The following is a 22351-nucleotide window of genomic DNA, read 5'->3' as shown; positions in this document are numbered from 1 at the left end:
AAAAGGTAACCTTGGACTCCTGACCTCAGACTCGGGGAAATGCAAACTTGTACCATTCCAAATCTTTGTCTTCACACAAGCTGTAAAGCTCTACCTCTCCTGAGTTATAAACTATTGGCCTCTCTGCTACTCCAATAGTCATCCAGCCGTTTTATTGTCTCAATGGGGGGTACAGGGTTCAGGCAGCAGTCATCGACTGAAACAGAGGTGAACTCTTTGGGGGGAAGCTTCCTGGCCACTGTGCCAACATATCAGTCAAGATCTGTTGAGACATGAAAAACAAAGAGACTGAATTCCTTATTCCACTTTTTTTTTCAGTGGGAAAATAAAAGCTGCTATTGCTTTTGTTAAAATCCTTAAATATATCTATCTCCTCATCTTGAACACACATTTGTTTGAATGAGTGTCTTCATGAGTAGGGCTCAAGATTGAATGATAACATTATTATCACCATCTAAATTAAGCAAAGATGAAAATTGTAGCAGTTTTCAGATGTTTTTGTCAAGCCCCAGAACTTATTAGATTTTTTATCATTTGTAGTTTTTTTTTTAGAATCTCAAAACCTCCCTACTGTGTTTTCCTGCTGCTTATTTATACAAAGTTCTTATGACTACATTATTTATCATCTTTCTCACAGATGATTTATTAATTGCAGTACTGCAAATAAGGACACCCAATGAAGAAGTGGCAACAGAGTTAAATTATGTTGTAAAACTAAAAAAATGGAAGTCTAGCTAATCAAACATTGTTTCATCTCCTTCCCACTGCAATAACTGTAGTGAATCATTAGTATCAATGAGAAGCAGGTGGCAGCCAAATGAGCAAAGAGTTCTCAGTCAAAACTAATTCAAGCTGATAATGGATTTGTACTTAGCAGTCATAAATCTACATGATGTTCAGTTATCGCAGCAGCTATTCACACACCAATTAAAGGCAATCCGGGCTACTGATGTGATATTTGGCAACAGCGCGTTCGCTGTGATGTCACACAGGGGTGGATCCCTGCATGCAGTGACAGGAGAAAGACGTCTCTTTCTTCCATCCCAACAGCAGGATTAGCCTCCGCCCTTTTTCTTAAAGGGTTCGGAAGATGAATCTGCTTTATCTCATCACTTCGTTGCCTGCTGTGTTCTGAATGTTTTCTCTTAAAGCCTCACAAGCGCCCTCGCTACAGCGCTGAGTGTGGAAAGGTTACGGCAGGACGCACAGCGTAAGCTCATGACACACTTGAATGTAGGCCATTTTTAGTTCTTCCCGGTTGGCAAAGAAAATCAGCCTGTTAGAGGATGCAAACTCGGAATCCTCAAGAAACCTTATTTATTCCACTTCCAGCTGGAAAACGGCTCGCTTTAAGGTCATTGCAGGCTCTCTCTGCGGTTTAACATTGGATGGAAGGGCTGACAGACCAAATATTCACAATTAAACCAACGCTTTCCCAGTGACAGAGACGCTGCTCATGCATGAGCCGCACTGTCTTTAAATTGTCCAAGCATTCCTTGGCTTGCTGGTATTCTTGTCATTTTTGCATTGCCATTGTCATCACTGCGAAGTGGGAGCCTGGGAGAGGACACCAGCGCTGTGCCAGTTGGCTCAAGCAGAGAAAACACAAGGCACACACAGAACAACTCTAATGTTCATTGTTCCAGACAGAGTCCATTTTTTTTGGCCAGTGTAATTTCTGAGTGTCCTGTTAGTCCTAGGAAATGTTTAAAGTGGTGACTTTGAAACTACCTAGAAGAGTGCAGCTCTTCCAACACATTTTATTACGTGTAAAATATATATTTATGCAGAATTCTGTTCATGAATTTTTTTCTTTCACATCTTGCCAAAAAGACCGAGGTCATTTTATTCAAAGTTATGTAACGATAGGAAAGTCATAGAACTCCTGGATCAGGCCGTAGTCATAAATGATTGATACAATAATGGTTGTTAATATGTACAATATGGCTCACTGCCCAGGGCAGCACAACCTGGGGGGGCAGAACAACTTGGAGTGAGAGCTCCAACCATTTTTATTTGCTTTTTTTTTTGCTTGTCTAATCAAAAGGAAGTGGGTGGGCCTTGGGTTAGGTACACTGTGAGGGCATATGGCCTCACCCTGCGGCCGTGATAACGTTGGCATCTGATTGTCAGCGCTAAATTAAAGCGACTACATTTGATCATGTCTCGTTCATGTTATACATGCTTGACTGGTCAAAGATAGACTAACAGAGGCTTTATGCTTTATGAGACCTTTACTTGTGAAAACAAATTTTAAAAATCTGATTTATTTTTTCAAAATTTTATGGAAATATAGTATGTATTCTAACATCTGTAAATTTGATTTAAACCATTCCACTGAAAACATGACCGTATGTGTAACGTTTGGACCTGTACAGCGGAACCACCTCCTATTTGTGGTTCAGTATTTATGGATTCATCCTTTGTCGATTTTTTTTCAACAGCTATATGGAAAGACAACACAAAATGGGTTTCTTTCAGTAAAATGCTTCTTCTTGTCACTCTTGTGTTTTTAAGAGCAGATTTCTGGTGTTCCGGTCTTGTCAGTAGATTCTCCTACCTGAGCTGTACATCTGTCCAGCTCCTTGGAAACTTTGACTTTCCTGGTGAATAATCTCTCGTTCTACTTTTGAATGATGGCTTGAACAGTGATCTGTGAAAATAGCTAAATTTTTGATATTTTTGTCATCAGATGCTGAGTTAAATTTCCTCACATCTGTCAACAATCTGTGACAAATTTGACTGTATTTACTCTATTTTAGTAACTTCTGAAGTCAGATAGATAGATAGATAGATAGATAGATAGATAGATAGATAGATAGATAGATAGATAGATAGATAGATAGATAGATAGATTTTTTTTCTGTGTACTTCCTTCAGTATACGTTACACTCATCCAGAAGTCTATGTAGGTTATAATGCAGCTTTATCAGTTTTCTCCTCATAAGCCTGCAAATCTATTCTCCCGGTGGTGCTGTGCTTAGTAGACAATAGTCCTGCAAATATCAGGGGCCAAGTCATTATCTACTGCTCAGCAGGTGTAGACATTATTGAAGTGTCGAACTAATGATATGTAATGAGCTCTCTGTGACACATGTCTAGCCACCCTTACTGTCATGGGGCCCATTAATATATAACAGCATCATAATTAGTTTTGTTTGAAAGCCAAACAGACGCTTATAAATCTTTCAAGCAATATTGAAGTTGTGTTTGCACACTGCTTGCAGTTTTGCAATCTGTGCATCTTGGGCCAAAGACACACATCGTTGGTCAGTTTAAATTGTGCATCAATAGTTCCATAGTTTTGCATCAAAGGTTTTTGCGTAGACAAATGACAAGTGCCCTGCCTGTGTGTACAGTTGTGTGTGACTAATTTCTTTCTTTCAAACACCACAATTCCCTGACAAACAGAGGGATAAATCATTAGTGTTAGTCTGTTTGGTATGCTCTGTAAATTCAAAGCCAGCGACACAAACACAAGACAGTCTTAAAAATTTATATTGGAAATGGTTTTTGATGTTGTGCCCCTCTGCAAACACTTTCAGCTTTCTGCAGGTCGCATAGCAACAGCAAACAAAGGCAGGGCCCATCTCAAGTTTCCTGTGGAGCGGCCGGTCCAGCGTGCCTTTGATCTTGACTGGGAAAATAGCTGAGTGGGCACTACTTGCATTTGTCTTTCATTTACTCTAGGCCCCCTCCACAGCCTCCCTGTTCTCCCGAAATGTTCACTAAAACTGCCAAATCTTCATCTGTCCCCAGCAACCAGGACCCCTCCTGGATAATCAGCCATGGCAAAGAAACCCATTTATGCTCCACTTGGTTTAAATTGAGCATTTTGTTTGTTTAGTGGTATAGCTTCTACCTATGTTAGGACTAAATTAGTCAAAACCAAGTTTTCAATTTCTGTTGTTTATGTATTTATTTATTTAAAAGGGACGGCTTCCATTATTTATGAGACAAAAATAAGATTTAAACAGAAAAAAAATCCAATTATTTTTGATACATTCATGAAGTTCCAAGAACCACATTATTATAATAATTATTATTATTGCTTTTTAGTACTTATATACATACAGAATACAGTAGGGACAATTATACAGCTCAATTGATAAACACAGGGAACTCGATTCATTTCCCATTATTACTATCAAGTGACAAACTCTGCAGGAAAACTGACAAACATTATTTATCCATTAAATGCTTATAATTAATTATGTCAAAGGTTTTCTTTTGTTAATCAGAGCCCTGACAATCCCCCCCAAAAAAGAGCTAGAATGTGAGCAGCACAGTGGAATGGCTCTGCAAACAAATTATGTTGCATGGAACCAACAGGAATTTCACTAATTTAATTAGCAAATACATTTTTTTGAAACCCTTATTAGTGAAGCACTTATTAATCTATAGTTGCAAGTCAACACAGAATCACCAACCTTTATTATTAGGATCCCCATAGCAGGCTTCATTGAAATTAAAGGGTGTTACAGCCTTGGTTTTTATTTTTTTCCAAGTAGTCTCACTGCAGAATTTATTAACCTGTGCCCCAAGACACTGAAGTTAAAGCCTTGTTGAACACTTGAAGCATCCTAATTTTGCCTTTGAAAGTCTAAGCATTATGAACTAAGGACCCGAGAGGATCATTTGTATGCTCCAGACTTCCCAATGCCAACACAAAACTGGGCACATTTGATTTGGATAGTCGCAGGGCTGCTGGAGAGTGCTCCTCACTCGGAGCTGTTCAAAAGCAAAACATTTATAACCCATTTCTGAGTGTAAATAAATGCTATCAAAGGAAGTACTTGGAGACGAAATATAAATAACTCATATTCTGTGCGTTTACATGACCAGAGCTGGATGGTGTAATGCATCTTAAGGCTATTGAATGTAGTCTCGTTTCGCTCTCCTCTGCTTTGCTTTCATTGAAACAGCCCAGACAGCTCAGAAGATTAAACAAATTGAAGTGTTACACACTGTTTTGGTGTAATTTACTGTAATTGATGTTTCTATCTGGTGCTGAGGTCTTTAAAAGCAATTGCTTGTGTTTGTTGAAAGGCATGCAGCCCAGTAGGGTGTATTGACTTTGGCCGTTGACTGGTAGTGCTGCATTGGCATCTGTTAATGCTCTCCCATTGTTTGACTAAATGACTAACTCCTCTGTAAAGCTGAAAGCACACCTCACTAACTACCAGAAAGGGACTTCAGAATAAGTTTATGCTTTTCACCACTGTTTGCTGAATTCTAGAGGGAATCACAAATTTACAAGCTGAGGAAAACAACATTTTTAGCAAGGTACTTTATGGTGGGATAAATTTTAACACTCTTTGCAGTCTTTGTTGTCTTCACCAAAGGCTTACAAAGTGGTAATCTAACATGGTTCATCCAGTGTTTCTGACTGAACCTCCCTTTTTCCAAATACTTGTATCAAAATATCTACAAAGAACAGCCAGATCCGGCATAACATGCTGTTTCCCAGAAATACCATCCTACAGTTTTTTTTGTCCACTGCATACAATAATGCAGTTTCACCATAAAGTCTAAAAATGCTTAGAAATTAACTCAATGTTAAACCCCAAAATATTAAAACACATCCATGTTTGCTGTTTCTAGCATTAGGCATTGCATGGAAAATTCTAAAAGAAATGTGTTGTTTGTTTTTCTCGAAACATTTTCTGATGTTGCATCTTACAATCGATTATTTTAACTGGTAACAAACTTAAAACTACAAAGAAGATCCAAGGTAGACTGACTCGGGGACCAAACAACATAGAAAGAAATGCTAAAACCAAACAATAAAATAAATCTTTGTTAATAAATAAACCCTGTTTTCTCCAAGCTATGAATAAGTGTGACAAAGAAACGTCTGCATTCTGCACCGTCTGACTGACAGTTTGAGATATTGAGTGACACTCTTTAGAAAACTGACAACTATTGTTAGTCGAGCCCAACATGTAAGCTTAAAATTCCCAGTGGCTTTCCTGAGTCTTATAAAACTTTGTAACAAACTTTAACTCGTTGTTAATCGTCTCATTCAACAAATTGCCTTGTTCTCTCCCTCTTTCATTACAGCCCCTGTTTTAGCTGAATCATGAAGCTGTTTTCGTTGTAAAAGCTCCTTAAATCCCATGTAATCTACCTGATCTGCAGCAAATGACTGACAGATGCAGTCCTCGTCTCTCTACCAGGTAAGTTTAGGTGAAGTTTAGCAGCCAACAAAGTATTTACACAGGGAGTTAAATATGTACCGTTTCATGACAGACACACCCAAATCAGAGCTTTAACAGCATTAAACATGCATAATAGAATACCTCCAAATTTTCTAGCCTTTTTATGAGGCACTTGAATGTAAAATGATACTTATCTGCCTATGCTATTTATATTACCTATCCGTGCAATCAACCAAAATACAACAAAACTGTGTTGCTGTTTGCTGTTTGTGTTTTTCACCCTGCTTTACAGAGTTAAAATAAATCATTTGTTCCATGAGTTTCTTTGTGAGCACAGCTCATTCTAGCTGTTTCCTATTTTGGTTCTGTCAAAGCATGGAAGCTGAAGAAGGCTTTTATTTTCCTTCTGGATGCCTTTATGGAAATACCTGAGGTTTTTTTTGTTTTTATATGAAAAGGTCTGTCCTATCTCTTTGTGCTTGCTGTATTCTCTTCTGCATGCATGAAGAGCCTCAATATTTACATGCACTCACATTGCTCAACACCTGCACATCTACAAAATGATCTATCCTATTATTATTATTATTATTATTATTATTATTATTATTATTATTGAAACAATCAAAAGTTATTGGAAAGAATTGGAAGGAAACAAGCAGATTTTTCTTATCTTCTCTTCCTCAAACCCAACTGAACCAGGTTTTAACACATTTATTTATAGCAGGTTTAAAATTCCGAATCCTCTGGAAGAAGACTGTTTCAGCATCATGTGTCATCACATTACCTCTGACAAAAACAGCCCAAAACAAAACAAAACATGCCTTCATGCTTGTCTGCACCTAAACCCACTTACTAAAATGACTGCAAGTGACACCTGACAACAATTTTAGGACAAGCAGGATATTCAGAACATTTTGAGCCCTAACATGCCTGTTTACTGTCACTTTAATTTATGTTGTTTGTCTTGTGGGCTGTCTGATACTGGGACACTGGCAAGTGAATCTTCAGTCCCACCCTGGATTGACGGGTTGTGTTTGTCAGGGGTGTGGCTGCACTGCAGCAATCTGAAAGTTGATGTTAAACGTCAATGTGACATCCACATAAAATGCCTTATGCAGGTTTTCACATCTAAACACTGTTTTACTCAATTTATCGAGCATTTATAGAATTTAGTCTTCCTCTCCTACCTTACTTTTTTCAGATATAAAATTGAATTTGTTATCAAACACATGTAACTTTGGCTGCATCCTATTTCAGTCTTTGTCCCTTATGCTTAGGTCTTAGCCCCATTATTCTTAGGAGTGTGATCTCTTAGATGTTTGTGTAGAGTAACAATAACACCTAATGGCAATTTCGAATAATTAATTAACCTAACAATCATGTTTTTGGACTGTTAGGAAAAACCAGAGTCCAGGCCAGGATCTGAACCTGAGACCTTCTTGCTGCAGGTCAGCAGCGTTTCCGGCTGCGCCACCATGCAGCTCCCTTCTTGGATCAGTAAACCAAACCTGTTACATTTCTGGTTTTGTAGCAGTGGTAAGTTAAGAACAGACTTCCCAACGCATGCATGTCAAATGTGTTGGAAAGTTCTGCTTTGCATTCCCTCCCTGCTGCTGTTTCCCTTATGAGTTCAAAATCTATGCAATTGATGGCTGAGCAATTTTAACCCAGAGGTGTTGCCGTAGAACAGCAGCAATGAGACTTTGTAGTTTGAGGTTGATCTACTTACTTTGAAACTTTTTTTTTTCTCAAGAAGCTAAAACAAGAAAAGGCAGCATAGAATTTCTTTATTTAAAACATGTCACAAAAAATCGAAAAAAAACCCCAAAACATTATAATGTCATAATTATATGTTTTAATGAAAAATAATGTACCAAATTTGTAAATGTTTTAAAGAGATAAATGTCCTCACACTCCAACAAAACATGAGTATGCGTAAAGCATTTTTGAATATTACTTATATTTTGCTATTTTGGAACAATTACATATGGTATAGTTCATTTTTTGTTCATATAATGGCAATTCATTCTAGATTAAAAATATTACAAAATCTACATTAATTTTGAATACATCAAATCATATTTACATGCCAGTAGAATACTTTTGATGTTACTTTTTTTTTTTACAAGCATTTCTATTGCTTGTAAAGCACTGTAAATTAAAAATGCTTGGAAATAATTGTAATGCTTGTAAAACATATGCAAATGATGTAATTTGCATATGTTGCAGGGGCGGAAATCAGTAAGAGTTAAGTAATTTTTGAGGGAGTGAAATAAATCAACCTCTATGCGAATTTTGTGCCAAGGTTGAGCATTTAATCAAGCATTTAAATAAATAGTCACATGTTTATAGAATCTATTCAGTGTAAAAAAATATGCCTTGGTATTTTGTTTGATTTTACCTGTTAAACTAACGTCTTTTACTGATTATTTAACTGTTTTCTATGATTATTTTTAGGGTACTTGTGTTGCTTTACTTATTTTCTGATATATCTGACATTTACTAACTGTAAAATATATTGACAGTTATGATTATTATCTGTAGAGCATGTTATATTGTGGAGGTGTTCCAGACTAAATTGAATCATTTGATAGGTTAAAAGTATGAATATTCACAATAAACACATTGAATTTGCAGATTTGACAATCATTTTATTTTTTTTAATGTGATGCTTAACTTTTAAAATGCATAAAGTTTGAAACTTTAAGGTGATTTTATCCCGATTAACATGTTTGTTTTGACAGATGGAAGGAAATTATGCATTATGATATTTAAATTGACATCATTAGCATTTATACAATATGCGTTTGACATATGATGCAAACAGTGTTGCTCACACTAAACATACACACCAACAAGCACAGCATGAATTAGCTATTAAGCAATAAAATTTCAAGATTTTCAACTTATTTTTAAGCTGTGTGTTTTTTCACTTCAATTTAAACTATTTTTAAGATTCCTCCCGATTTTTAATCTTTTGCTCAAAATCTCTTAGTATAGAAAAAAAAAAACACTAAAGCTTTCATGCCAATTTAGCATGATGCAAAGACAAACACCATCTCAATCTGTCAGCCTATATGCTATACATACACTTGGGAGAAATCAGTGTCTGTTTATGCCATATAGATTTATCACCTCTTAACTATATGACATTTCTGGAGGGAGAGAAAGAAAAAAAAAAACAACAATTATGGCACAGACGGAGTGGGGGTGGGGTGGCATTTGTCAGTGCTCTCGTTGGGGTTCAAAAGTAGAATATAAAATGTCTGTCTTTGTCTAATCCAACACATTTTATTTTTATAACTGAGAAATCTGTTCAGGGACCCCAACATTTTTCCAACTGTCAGGGTGTCATTTGTCTGGAAAGGAAAAAGTGAAGCTGAATTCCCTCCCCCGGTCCGTCTGCATGTTGTGAGGTTAGCTGTTGCAAACATACAAGGTGGAGGTGTGGATGTATGGGAGGTGGATTTATACACTTCTAACATTTTTCAGGCATGGTCACCCAGCCATGCAGAGAGCACTCTGTTGGATCTCCAGACCGGCTCTTTGACATTACTTTTGCCCTGTTGCTTCATCCTCCTTCAGTCTCTGCTGATTTTCAAGGATGCAGTTGGACGTCATCGTATTGTCCCTCATGTTAACCCCTTTCTCCTCCACGACTCGTTCCCCTCATCCCCCCTATTTTCCTTGTGCCCCTATTCTCCTCCCTTCGCTTCTTCTTCTTTTCCGTCTTCCCTGGATTCTCGTCTCCAGCTGCCCGCTCAGTGAAGCCGTCAAGCCATTAGTGAGTCCCAGCGATGATAATGAAACCTCGGAGGTGGTCTGAGCCACTGTGGTAGTGGAGCTGGAGCACAAGAGAAAGGTAGATTAGGATAATTACCTTTTCCATGAGGGCACAATGAAAAAAATCTCACTTCCTGCAGGCCTTGATTGGCAATGCAGCGCACAATAATCAGGTTTGACAGCCTTTAGCTGAAAAAAGATAGAATAAAAATGGTTTTAAAGTAAGTTACTATTAGTTCTAATGACTAGCATAAGGAATATCACATATGTGAAAATGTTCCTGGTTTTTTTCCTGGTTTTTCCAGGTTTTATCCGCATCCCCCACTGGTGTTTATTTGTTGTGTGTGCAGCAGCGGTTTAGGACCTCACACACACTACGGATGCCTAAAACATCACCTCTTACTTTGAAGAGCCTATGAGGTCAGGTTTTAAATTATAGTCTGAACCCACACCAGGTATTCCCACTGCACTCCTGTAAATCCATTTTCCACACAATGCATTTCAAATCAAAGCAGCGTCACCGTAATACGCCTTAGGAAACATTAAGCCATAGTGCGCTACTTTCATGTAAGATAGCATAGCCTCTGTATGCTTTGATGTGCTCACTTTTTTAATGCTTTATTAATAATAACACACTGGCTTCTTCTCACATCACCACCAGCTTCTTGTCCTGTTTTTTCCCTTTCTGAACCACATCCGTCGCCCCATCCGAGCTGTGGCTGCTTTCCCCCTCCCCAGCCCCTCAGCTCTGTCACAGGATTGGCCTGTTTGTGTTCAGGAGGGGGATTATGGGGAGCGGCGTGGGTCTTGAGATGAAGAGAGCAACAAAGGCCTATCAGAGGGCAGGAAGTACACAAAGCTCCCACATCATTGGCTGCAGAGGAAATCAAACACATCATAATTTCTTCTAGTCATTCCTTCTCCGAGTGTCGAGCTTTTATTTTTTCCCACCCAAAGAGGAGGGATGTTTGGCAGGAACTGGGAGGTGGGTCAGGTTTTGACTTACTGTCAGTGAGTTTAAGTGTGTTTACTCTCATGTTTACAGGTCTGTAAACACAGAAGTAACCCAGGAATGAGCATGTACACACTGATAGCACTCACCTCCTCCGATTCTGGCCAAAATACAAAGCAGCCTGCACAGTTCCTGTGTTGTCCAGAATGAACAGTATGAATGGGATGTCTGATTCATGCATGAATCAAATTCATTTACTTATTTAACCTTCATCAGCGGAGGCGTTACTTTAAAACTGATGGCAAAGGGACACAGAATGTGATCTGTTGTTTCCCAGCTGATCCAAAAGTCTACTATTTGACCAGAAGGCATGGTTATGATTATTTTTATTTAACTTTACTTCCATAGTCCATGGAAGTAAACATTTCAAATGTTTTAGAAATGCTTTTTTAGTAACACATTCCTGACTAATTGATGTCAGTGTTTTGTTTCTCATATGTTCTTGAATTTTTATAGACATGTTAAGTTTCTGAATATATTAGTCTACTTTGTGTTGACGTGTTAATTTTACAGATGCGACAGGATTCAGACATCTGTGAAAAGTAACCTAGGAATCAGGTTAGTCACACTTCATTTAAAATTTAACAAGGTGAACAATTCATTTTTTTTTACACAGGGCTCTTTTATTTTGGATGACTTTTTTCTGAGCTGCTTTTTGTATTTACTCAGGTTTGTCTCCTGAGATAAACTGCAGTTCTCCACCACATATACAGGCTAAAATGATTAAGTGACACTGTTCATATAAATAATGCCACTCTTTTCAGTTTAAGGTAAATATGTAGCCGCAATAAGCAATTTTTAAATGTTAAATGACAAATTTGATTTATTTATATTAAACAAGCTTAGTTTCGGTTGATTTCTTTTTTCATAAATTAAAATGTCAAGATAACAAGACAAATGTCTTTTGCTAGAAGAGCCACATGGATTTGCTTATAGAAACAAAATACTTTCTTCAAAGTCTACTTCACTTCACTGAATCACTAACACTAACATTCTTACTCACATTATTGGTAGCGATTGAAAACAGTTTTAGGCCAAATAAAGAACCCTGATCAATACCTTTTGTAAAGAAAGACCCCTGAACACATTGCTTACGGACAGAAAGCTCATTAGGAAACCAGTTGTGGGCTCAATGTGAAAAATTTACTTCATAGCAGAAGAAATTATGATCCGTATCAAATGATTTTCATAAGTGTTTGAGAAACAGTTCAGATTTCAATCAGTAGCTGCATACTGCTTTGTACTTTTATTCCAGCTCTCCTAATATACAAAATTGACAACAGTCGGAAGTGCAAACGTTTTGCTAACGCTAACCAGATAGACAGGATGCAGCCAGTTGACTTTAAAGTGACCGGGAGCTCTGAGCCCGGGCGCCGGCCGACTCGCTCTCCTTTGCCCATAATAGATCTGAGTGGTCTGAGGGCCCTCTGGGGGCACCTGGCTCTCCTCCCTGCCATCACTGGCTAAATCGATCGCTGAGGCCATCTCAGCGAACAGACCAGGGGTCAGCTTCAAAGGCCTCCTGCCCACTTCCTGCCACCTGGTGTTCCATACAGGACGATGGGTACGTTTTCTTTCCAGCCCCCACCCTCCCATTACCCTTCTCCGAACAGGTTAAGGACATGGAGCCGGTACAGCTCCTCCCTGTGATCTCCTGCTGCCTCCTCCCAATCCACCCACATGCAGAGAGAGGGTGAGAGATCAGTCCCACACAAATACAGCATAATCACACCACCATTTGATGTGAAAATCTGCTTTTGATTTAATTATAGCCTGCAAATGCATATCTGTCTACAATGAAAAGATTTGAGAATTTTTGGCCAGAGTTACGTTTTCCTTTCTATGGTGCTGGTAGGTGTCATATGACCTTAAATCTCTTATCAAGAATGTTTCCCTTTCCATGAGAGCATTCAAACATTCCCTTATTTCGTTTAATAACAAAATAATGACATCAAAAACAAACGTTTTCATGCCACGCATTTTAATCACATTATGATATGTGAGCATCTTCCTCATATTTTAACAAATCAAGTTAAGTAAAGCAAATGGCCCGTTTTCACCAATCAGTCATAAGATTATAACTAATGCCAGGTGCAGTGAGTAATATGTTGTTATAACAGAATGTTCAGCTGAGAAAATCATCAGCATTGGTGTTATTTTGACATTTACCACGAAGTAAACAGTTTAGAAGAATATTCCACCCCCCTAGCCCCATTCCCTCCCCTCTGGGTGCTTTAAAAGCTGCTTACAAAAATGGCTTAAAGAACATGACAGCAGATCTTAGGGGTTTAGTCAGCCTCTAAAATCCCCAGATTCTGACCTGATGGGATCTAATTGCATCTGTAATAAGAAACTCTTTCCAAAAAGCTCCCCATGACATATCAAAGAGGGGTCAAAGAAATATTAAAATCTATTGTTTTGGAAGTAAACATTTAGGACACCCTCAGATATTTTATAACAGAGCAGATCCAGAGCCTCCTGAAAGTTTTAAATTTACTTTTTCACACTTCATCAGGTTGGAAACATAAACTTGAACTTGTCTGATTAGGATTGCACTATCTAAACCAAAAGCAAAGTAGGAATCAATTGTGATGTGGAAAGAAAAAGACAGATAATTTTCAAAATGTTTTACAAATAAAAATCTGAGGATTGATCTCTCTTTGTTCTATTTCCCCTTAGTCAAGACAACCAGCTGCCTTCAGAAACCACCTCATTAGTAAATTCAACATCACCTGTGTATCATTTAATCTCAGTTTGCCACAAACTGAGCCAGACTTTAGATGCAACCCAGTGCCCTGATTTGGATGGGGGCAGAAGGCTCCAAATATATACATATATATTTTATAATGCATGCTCTGCAAACATTGTGCTTAAACAAAATCAAACAAAAATCATCTCCTAGACCCAAATCAGGTGAGTTGTATTTTCAAGTACTTGAAAATTAAGAAGTTATAGTCATTTTTTGGATGCAACATGCAGTTAGTTATTGGTTAGGATCATATTAAACCTACCATGCATCAGTCCAAACCTGCTCATGAATAGAACTAACTGTTAATGAACTCTAAGTGTTATTAGTAAAATAATTTTAGAAATAATGCCAGGTCGTTGTTGTAAATAAGAATTAGTTCTCAATAACTCACTTGGTTAATTAAAGAGAAAATAATAAAAATAGTGGGTAGGGCACCAAAACTGGCTTTAGCCCAGGGGCCCACATCCTTGTAAAACCGGCCCTGGCTACAAGCCATGTAACGTAAGGAAAAGGTGTTATTGTAAAAATAAAGAGAAAACATTATACATCATCCTCACAGTGAAACATGGTGGTGACAGCATCATGCTGTGGAGATGCTTTCCTTCCACACAGTCAAGGAAATTAATTAGGATTGTAGAAAGCTGGATGGTGGGGCTATTTTTCAAAGAAGGATGAGAATAAACGTCAGTTTCTCTACGAGCTCTTTGTGCAGAGCTAGTAGAGAAATGTCTAGCAGCTGTTTTGGCAGTGAAAGGGGATTCTACAACATATTGACTTGGAGAGGCTTAAAATACACAGCAGACTTTTTAGATTTTCATTCTTTTTTTAGAAAAAATAACCGTGAAATATTTCCTCCCATTTTAAAATGTTACTCAACTTTTGTGGGTTTTTACCACATAAAACCAAATAAAACACACCAAAGTTTGTGGCTGAAACTTGACAAAATGTGAAAAGTTACAAGGGTTTGAATACTTTTGCAAGAGCGTGCAGACAGTCATAATGTTATGGCTGATCAGTGTTTAACAGGGCAATAAATTAAAGTACTTCTTGGCTCTCACTTGGAGCATGTTTCGTTATTAACTGATCAACAGATCTGCTATGGTATGAATAACTCTCTCTTTCCCTGTTGGTCCCGTAACAAATGGCAGGGCTCTCGGACACACATTTGTGTCTCCATCAGGGCTGTCGTACAATCAGCTCCAAGAATACATATTAATCAATGTCGTTTTTTTTTTTTTTTTTCCTGTTCTTGTCTGCTTATTAAGCCCAGCCATCAACCAACCCCCCCTGCTTCCAATACGTTAGCGGATATCAGTATGTCCACTACTCTTGTGAACAGGGATGAGAAGGAGAAAAAGAGGGAGAGGAAATAAAGGTCTGAGGAGTTTGGCAAAGAGACGATGGAGGCTGAGACAGATGGCATGAAGTCTGCAGCACTCTGGCGTGGCTCGCCTGGTGCTAAAATCCTCCTCTCTCACATTCCAATAAATCCTACCAGGAGGCTGGGGAGTCTGTCACACCACTCCAAGGATCCACACGGCTCTCCTCCCTACCTCCCCCCCGTACATCACTGGCCCCCCTCCTCATCAGTGTCTGAGTCTCTGACCACTCCTGTATCTGATTTCTGCTTTTATTGAACCCACAGAACTATCTGCATTCACTTATAGAAGTGCATAGATGTGAATCTACTGATAAGATCAGCAGCAGCAGATGAAAAAAATAAAAAGTCTTTGTGATCGCTCTTATTGAAAACCTTGGAGAGATGGCCTTTATTGTCATTCTAGAGTACAAATCGTATTCTGGCCCAAAACATGAGAGAAACACTGTACAATCCATTTCCATTAGAGGAAGAAGACATAAGAAGCTTTTTGATTAGTCTCACCAGAGCCTGCAATCAGCCCAAAGTCTTGAGCAGACACAGTCTAACCAAATATCAGCCTAAACATGCAGCTTTCAGTTCAAGGCTTCCTGTGGCTCTTTAAATCCAAAGTGGACAATAAGTGAGGCTGTGATTACACACTTAGCCCAAAGCCCAAAACTTGATCCCAGACTCCTCAGCAACTTCACATCCATATTCTGAACTGCTGGATCTCCTTTGAGTTTGCTCTCTTTTTGCCGACTCAAAGTGGATCATCTCCTAAGAACAATCTAATTTATTTTACGCTCTCTCTCTCTCTCTCTCTCTTTCTCTCTCTCTCTCTCCCTGCGTTTCTTTCTGCCTTCTGTTTGTTCTAATGAATGACTTCTGAGATAAAGAGCTGCTGTGATGGGGTCACAGAGGGCCTCAGAATCACATTACTGTTAATGATAATAAAAAGAACAATCTGCGCTGAACGACTTGGATGTTTCCCTTTTCTCCACCCGTATGGACGGGATGTTTTATCTGCTATTGTTTTCAGTGTTGTCACACATGAAAAGCCTATGAAATTAAAATGCATTCTAAATATTGTCTTGTGTTTTGATGTAAGCATTGTCTATTGAAGAAAAAAAGGATGCTCTGATAAGGAAAAAAAAAAAAGCATGCAGCGGTGCACCATCTGGGTAACAAAGTACAGAACCATGCACAACATCAGGCAGAGCAACAGGGTGCAGCATCAGAAAATATTCCCTGAGGTAACATTTTAAGTGCACAATGAATACCAAAAACACTTAAACTGCAAATATGAATTTCTAACAACTGACAAAGAGTTATTCTGGTGTAGGTCTTTGTTCGTGTCACTTCCACATTTAACAGACTCAGATTTATGTTTTCTGCCTTTGCCGAACCGTGTAAAGCATAATTTAAAGAAATGTGCGGAAACTCATTTTTAAAACATTAAGTGGGGACAACTCTGATTTGTGTTTAAAACTAAATGCAGGTTCAATTGCATCTTCTAAAAAGCATCACATAAGTGCATCTGAATATATTAGAAAAGAGTTGAAAAGTTACAGATTTCAGTAATTCAATTCAAAAAGTAAAACTTTTACAATGTGGGAAATATTACACATATTGTGATAGATTTTGTCAAAAAGTCTTAATCATCAAAGTGAACACTAGAAAAATATATCAGAGAATTATTACACTTGACTTACTCACTATTATTGACAAGGGTGTAGAGCTACAAAAATCTAATTTTAAGAGAGGCGGGTTGTTTACAGAGTGTCGTGTCCAAGGATATTATGGGAAAGTTTAGTGGAAGGAAAACGTGTGTTAGAAAAATGACAGGGACTGCAATCAGTACTTCTATCTCCACTGCACACTGACATATCAGGGACATGGAGTACAACAGTTGCATCTCCTGAATCAGAGTTATCCCTTGAAGGGTTTTACCTAGAATAAGGAGGAAAATGACTCGGCTGTGAAAAAAAAAATAATAATAAGATGAGCTGTAGGCCTCTATTAAACTAGCACTTCCTTAACACCTCTACAGAACCCCAGGCTGATTTCCTCTGTGTAATGCAGGACTGATTTAGCAATTCATGCAAAATCAGCCCTGGTCTAAGGTAATACTTAAAATTTCAGAGAGTCTGTGTCTACATTTGCTATAAATCATGAAATCAAAATGTGAATAAATGAATATCTAAAGCATAACACTGGGTTCTTAATGCATTTATATCATTTGAGTTTCACTTCTTGAAATACCTGCTAAATTAAATCATGTTTTCAATAAAATTCTACGTTATTCAGGCGATTTGGGTTTAGATCCTTCATTGCATTCACATGCAGGGGAAAAAACTCACACAAACAGCTTGAAGAAACAAAGTTTTGAGCCAAAAACACTCAGCACATCAACTCATATCTCCAGATTTATCTTGTACAGGTCATCGCAGCATCATATGCAGAGGATATTTACATGAATGTGACATTCACAAGCGGATCATTTGTGGCTTTCCCTCCCCCCTCGCCACAGAGGCACAGTTGCTGGCTGTCCTTCCTGCGTGGCAGGGCAGTGTGGCGTCCCCAGGCTCCTTGGCGCTGCAGCTGTCACCCACGGATGGGAAAGTGGTAGGGTCGGTGGCTCCGCCGCGTGGCTCCTGGCAGCATCCGTCCCACCCTGGCCCGGTGAAAGGCCAAGGATCAGGAGCCCAGCTTTGCGATGGATTGATCGAGAGCCAGCCCTCCATTAGCCACCGTCAGAGCCAAAGGTCAGCTAAGGCCAGCGGATGGGTCCGGCATGTGCAACCTATAGAGTGACTCATTCCCACATCCAGGAAGCCAGTCCTTGTCCACTTTGGCCACTCAGAATAGCTGACCTGTCCCTGATGAGATGATGCATCCCACTCAAACCGCATGTCCACCATCCTTTCTGTACTTTGATGTCAGCAGCATTATGCATTATTGCTGCTTTTAGTGATATTGCTATCTTTCGCCTGCCAAATTAAAAGAGCCTTCCCTCTAATTTCCTCCAGCAGAAATTGTTTAATAAATGAGAAGGCCTTGATTTGCACTGATGATCACAAAGCAACACAATTGCTCCAAATTGCTCACAGAGTAGATGGTGCACCACATCGCTCTCATCACTGAGTGGCAACTGCTGCCTGGTGTGGTTTACACGGATGCAGCCAGGCTGTGAAAGGGGATAATTGTGGTGCTAAATGCTGTCGAGGCTGACAGGATCCATTTCTTGACTTGTCAAGGGCAGCAGCGATGGAGTGGGTCATTCCACGGTCTGTACACACAGAGGCAGATGAATTTATTTTCACCAACATATGGGCACACATGTGAGTACATGAACACACACACACACACACACACACACACAGAGACAGAGAAAATCAGCCTCCCTCCACACAGAGATGATTGTCTCTTGCTTCTATCAGGTTGCATGTGTTTTTTTCTGCAGCCATAGAGACCTCATCCTGGGAAATTGAGCAATTTCTGATTGAAAATAGTACCGGTAATTAGAGCACTCAGTATTTGCAACCACTTGGCATTGCATTAGTATGCAAAGCTGGCAGCCAGCTTATCTTGGGGAAAACGTTTGTTTCCTTAATTGCCCTCTTAGGACAAAAGTGAACAGTGTGGGTGGGGTGGGTGGAAGAGTAAAACGTTAACGTGCTGCAGAAAGAATGGTGCCTGGTGTGTTGAGGGGCTGTGACTCCCCGAACAGAGGGGTTAAACTCCACTAATAGACTGCACGCACGGGCACACACACGGACAGAGAGTAGCAGAGGAGCAGTCATACACCCACACATGGGCACGCTCTTCTTCCATTGGCACATGGGCACACAGAGACTCTTGCAGACAACAACACAACTATGATTAGCGCGCAGATTCCAGGACACACACTTCGGCACAATTAACTCTGCAGACACGGCGTATGGTGCAAAATTAGAGATGCAAAAGTGTCTTTTTGCTGTGCTAATGAATGAAATGACCCTGACTTTGAATGAAGGATCCAAGATGCAAAGCAGGGAGATGGTTTGTTCAGTTCACCTGTTAGTGAGCTCCCTGTGAAGCATTTATCACATGAGGTCTCTCACTTTTATGGAGCTTGATGCAGAATTGTCTGTCATATTTGAAGGTGAAGCATCGCCTGCTTCCTCTGCACCTCACCAGTGCTGTTAAAACACTAAATTTAACATGAGGCAACTCCTACACTGCGTCTGTCATGCTTCTCCCAACACTTTATTTACTGTCCTCTCTAAATGAGATCAAATGCAACATTATTTCTGATCTTTAAGGAAAATTCTGCCCATGTTGATTTTTATTTTTATTTTTATTTTATTTTTTTTACTTTTTGCTTCAATTTTTAAAAAGTACTGCAAATTGTTCCAGCTTTTCCACCAGCGAGTCCAGATGCAGTTTACTTTGAAGTACCAGAAATAGCCCGTGATTCCCTCGATTGTATTAAACTTGATATGAGACTTCCTCAGGAGATGTTATATAATTCAAAAATCACCAACACAGGCAAAATTAAGAGGATTTGCTGTTTTAGGACCATATGTGCTCCTATTAATAGTCAGGAACCCCAATATTTTTTTTTCTTTTTTTTTTCTTTTTTTTTTCAAGACAGCAGAATAATTCTGCGAATTTAAAACTATACTGGTATCTCTTCCAATAAACTAAATCTAGCACTGTAATTATATTTTTCAGGTAGCCTAAGCATGTATTAATATGCACTTCTCTCATCTTTGAAAAAGTTCTTGCCAAATTTTAAAATTCCGCTCTGCGCTCTCTCACCAATAAGCCAAACTCATTTGAGACTGCGCCAATACAAGCTTCCAGCTCGACAGAGACGCATCTGAGTTATGCGAGAAACACTTCAAATGCGCCATATTGCAAACTTTCTGAAACACCACTAACTTGAGTAGCAGAAACGCCCTATGATGCGTCTAAAAACAGCGCTCGCAGATGGATTCAGATTAAATAGTTCCTCTTAAATAGTTCATCAGAACGAAAAAGTAGGTTACCATAATAATATATTTAAATAATCGCACATTCAAAACTCTGACCGCATTTTTTTTATGTCGTGCTACTTTCGATTTAACCCAAATTTAGAGAAATAATTTTCAATACTAGTCTTGAAATATATTAGAATAGATTTTAGAAATGGCAGAAACTATATTTTTGAAAAAACATTTTTACACAGAGACATCAGGCGCTGCAATGCCACAAGTGAATATGTATTAAAAAAATAAAATTAAAGAGTGTGGGCCTTAAGGCCTTGCTGTGGGAGAATATTATGAAAGCCGCCATTCAGGTAAGTAAATTTAGGTAAACAGAGAAAACATCTAAGAAGTCAAATATGTTTATATAACGGCCCACTTTTCAACTGAAACATCTGTTGCTTTTCTCAGTGAGGACATAGAAAGAGAAGAGTTCTATTTAGTCTTTTATAGCCAAAGTCCACAAAAGAAGTCCATATTTTTCATGCACAGGAAGAAGTTGACATTTCCGATATTTGAAGTTGTAAAGTTGATCCAGAATTGAGTCACAAAAAAGCAGCTGGGCAAACATCCAGGCAACAGCACTTTTGGTAAGCTAACCAAATAAATAAATGAAAAAGTTAAAATAAAAAGGGGAAAATAAATACACAATAATAATAATAATAATAATAATAATAATAATAATAATAATAATAATAATAATAATAATAATAGGAACAGTCGGTAATCAGCTAAGTTGGCTGACCTAATTGCACCAAATATTATAATTATTAAGAAAAACGCGCAAATGGTCCTATTTACACCTCCAAGTACAGTGTCCGTGCACGCTGGTGAGCGCGCGGCGGGTGGGCCATCTGGCAGCTCGTGAGGTGTAAGGTGGTTTTCATATAAACGTCACAAATCCTGAATGGATCAATAAATCAGACAACTCCAGATGTTTTTATTATTTCGATGACAATCGGGGCACAAAAAGAGAGTACCACGCCAACTCCATTCAGAGAGTTTCCGATAGCAGTGCATTTTTATCTACTCATTTATTTTACATGTTGAGTAAACGGAAACTCGGGGCGTTTGAGTGATAGATCACGAAACAAATCCACTACGCAACTTCAAAAGGAATCCCCACTTTTAGATCACCTCAGGAGACAGTTGTCAGAATGCAAGACTTCCTTAAATGTTTGTGAGGGACCAGAATGGCTTTAGGGAAGCTGAATCGGTCTGTGTGTACACAACCTGTCCAACAAAAGCAAGGGCTAATCCACCTAAATGACACAATGCACAGGGCCCTGTTTACACGGACTATACCCACAGAGGGCCTCCGCCTCGTCCTCAGACCGCACTGAGGTGCACATTTTTTCTCTCTCTCTCTTACTTTCTCTCTTTGGCTCGCAGATGATTACAGATAAACGAATAATCGTTTGTGCAATCTACAGAAAACATAAAACACTTAAGACGCTTCAAATATGATTTCTGTTACCTGAGTCAAAACATTTTAATACTACATTAAATAATTAATGTTCTGCAGACGGTTTCTCAGTTTTACACTAACTGCCAAGCCCACATGAATTTTTGTCAAGCCAAAAGATGAAAATCACATTTGAGCAACAAATCAAGACCTTTTAATTTATCTGTCAGCAATTTCAGAAGTTATTTAACTTCAAAGTAACTACGATCATTCATAGCAATCTTATAACTGTGCTAAAATCATTTTCAAAGAAAAATGGACGAAACTCTCAAAAGAGACTGTAAATACATATTATCTCCAAAGAGTAAAAGAATTAAATTCTACTCCATCATTAGTGCACAAGCTGTAAACCAAACTACAACGACTAAAATATAATAATAATAATAATAATAATAAGAATAATAATAATAATAATAATAATAATAAATTTGTTTCCAGTGTAACCATAGAGGGTTGAAAAGTAACAAAATTCAATTTTCCTCTCGTTTATTTTCGTGTAGCTTTCCCGCTCCCCAATTACTCTAATTGTTTCGCATGAATTTGCAAATAGGCCAATAAGCTTCCTTTGTGTGTCGTTTTCATTGTGCTTAATTAAATTACACTTTTTTAAAACCCCATAATGTGAAAAATACTGCCTTATTTGTGTGACTCTGCATTTAACAGGATAATAAGGGAAAAAAAGTATTTAAACTATCAATAAAAATGCAGCTACAGTTTATGCAGTCATATATATATATATATATATATATATATATATATATATATATATATATATATATATATATATATATGTTTATATTTATAAAATTAAA

The 22351-nt window shown here is 38.3% G+C and overlaps 1 long non-coding RNA gene across 1 annotated transcript in view; it reads right to left on the bottom strand.

The window, feature by feature from the left end:
* Positions 1-8168: 8168 nt before the first annotated feature.
* Positions 8169-22351, bottom strand: part of LOC106945733 (uncharacterized) — a 41429-nt gene continuing 27246 nt past the window's right edge. The window contains exon 3 of the long non-coding RNA XR_001424626.1: positions 8169-10005. This is a non-coding gene — a long non-coding RNA (uncharacterized LOC106945733). The remainder of the gene's footprint in view (positions 10006-22351) is intronic.

Source organism: Poecilia latipinna, unplaced genomic scaffold, assembly GCF_001443285.1.
Source record: "Poecilia latipinna isolate Pla-1442-1.1 unplaced genomic scaffold, P_latipinna-1.0 Scaffold159, whole genome shotgun sequence".
Taxonomy (NCBI): domain Eukaryota; kingdom Metazoa; phylum Chordata; class Actinopteri; order Cyprinodontiformes; family Poeciliidae; genus Poecilia; species Poecilia latipinna.
Note: the sequence above shows the minus strand (reverse complement) of the source record. Positions and strands in the feature narration are given on the sequence as shown.